We start from the raw sequence: 2288 nt of genomic DNA on the forward strand, positions 1-2288 counted from the left end.
TCTCTCTCTCTCTCTCTCTCTCACACACTATCTCTCTCTCTGTTTCTCTTTCTCTCTTTCTGTGGGTGGTTGGTGGGTGCTCTGGTGTGGTTTGCTTCTTCTTTCCTATCAAACTTCTATCGTCCGTATCTCCCCTTCTTTGTATGTTTGTTACTCTCCTGTAACAGCTTTAATTTTCTGACGCTCCTTTGACCCTATGCAGTTGCGAGTGCCGTAAAACCTCTACTAAAACAATCTCTCTCTCTGTACTTTTGTGTGTGTATGTATGTGTGTGTGCGTGCGTGCGTGTGTGTGTGTTTGTGTGGGTGGGGGTGAGTATGTGTGTGTGTATGTGTGTGTGTGTTTGTGTGTGTGTGTTCCTCCCTCTAAAGCTGTCTTTCTCTCTGTCATAACGCTCTTCCTCCTCCCCCTCTACCCCTCCCTTCCATTCATCCCCTCTCATTCTCTCTCTCTCCTCTCTCTATCACTCTTTCTCCTTCTCTCTTTCTTCCTCTTTCTCTCTCTCTCTCTCTCTCTCTCTCTCTCTCTCTCTCTCTCTCTCTCTCTCTCTGTGTGTGTGTAGGTGTGTGTGGGTGTGTGTGCGCGCGTGCGTGTTTGTCATCGCTTGATCTCCTCCAGTATTTTGTAATCGGTGTACACTTTTTAAAAAATCCTTACCTTCTCAAGAAGGACCGAGCGTCGGCTATTGAATCCTAAAAGTATTACTTACCAGTGCACTCGGTGCGTCACGCGCAACCAGCTATTTTCTCTCGACATGTACTGACATATGTGGTGTAACTCTTTGCCATTGCATGCGTACGACACCAGTTCAATTCCCATAAGTGGTTGGCGGGTGCTCTGGTGTGGTTTGCTCCTTCTTTCTTAACAAACATCTATCGTCCTTGTCTCTCCTCCTCCTTTTTTTCTGTTCGTTACTCTCTTGTCACACCTCTAATCTTCTGGCGCTCATATGATCTTATGCAGTTGCGAGCGCCGTCAAACCTCTACTAAAACTAAAACTAAAAGTCTGTTTGGGGGCTTTCCTAGCCAAGAGCTGAAAGTGTTCACCTGGCATTCAAAGGTCTCGGGTTCGAATTCGGGTAGCGACGAAAAAATATTCTTCTCTAAAATAGTCTCCTTTCACCTCATTTCCTGCTCTCTAACAATGTTCTGTCGTCTGCTTTCATCTCCACTTTCTGCCCCCACCCCCTCACCTCCTTTGCCCCCTCCTCTGGGATCCTGACTCTTTCTGCAGCCTTTCTTTCTACTGCTAATCCGTGACTCCTTCTTACTGCTGTCTTTCAGCCTCACCCCTGATCTTCTGGTAAGAAAGATCAACTCCTAGCCTTCTCGGACAAGGGCGAAAAATCTCGGAGGTCCCGTACGCAAGTTGGGCACGTTAAAGATCCATTGGTGGACTAAAATCGACAAGAGTAGGCTTCGGCCGCCACCCGGGCGAAATTCGAAGTTTCCTTCCTACTGAAAATGTTTCACATGCCCTGCGAGCGCCGTAAAACACTTACCCCCCCCCCCCCGAAAAAGTCTGTATTATCAAATATCTCCGCCTTCCTGCTTGTAAAATGGATTTTACTCAACGCTGGTTAGTCTCGGCGGACAGGATCGGAGCAGCCCCGTCTCGTTAAGCGGGTGGTTGGTGGGTGCTCTGGTGTTGTTTGCTCCTTCTTTCCTTTCAAACGTCTATCGTCCTTATCCCTCCTCCTTCTGTTTTCTGTTTGTTACTCTCTTGTAAAACTTCTAATCTTCGGCACTTATATGATCTTATTGTGTTGCAAGTGCCGTAATGCTCTTACTAAAACTAACTAAACGTCTCCTTAAAGATCTAAATAACATAACACCCGTGCTGTGCATATACAACCATTGCAAACAGTCTACTTTACTTTACACAAGTTTAGTAAAGTAAGCAAATAAGTCTATGTTCTTTTGCTGTTGTTGTTTTTTCAGTTTGATGCTTTTGATCCTTTGTGCTGTCTATGCCTTTTTCCTGTGGGGTGGTTATAATATGGTGTCACAGGCCGCGGCAGATTCTTCTTAATCTTCACTGCACGTATCCCTAGCCTCTCTTGCGTCTGTTTGTCTTGATTTTTTACTGATCGCCCTTTCTGTTACTTCTGTCTGTCTTACTATTTCCCAGCACTTAATGACCATTATTGTGTCGATGTCCTTCTCTTTACTCAAACAAACAAACTATTCGATATGTACATGTGCATGTATTTTTTTTCACGCTGTCCTCTTTTTCTGCCTACGCCCTTACCACACATTATACCGCTCCCCCGTACCTGACACCCCCC

At 45.6% G+C, this 2288-nt stretch overlaps 1 protein-coding gene across 1 annotated transcript in view; it reads left to right on the plus strand.

Moving 5' to 3' along the window:
* The window catches only part of LOC101847147 (C2 domain-containing protein 5), a gene marked incomplete in the record, with an annotated part of 96074 nt that overhangs the window by 76714 nt on the left and 17072 nt on the right, over positions 1–2288 (plus strand).

The sequence above is a fragment of the Aplysia californica genome, unplaced genomic scaffold, assembly GCF_000002075.1.
Source record: "Aplysia californica isolate F4 #8 unplaced genomic scaffold, AplCal3.0 scaffold00723, whole genome shotgun sequence".
Taxonomy (NCBI): Eukaryota; Metazoa; Mollusca; class Gastropoda; order Aplysiida; family Aplysiidae; genus Aplysia; species Aplysia californica.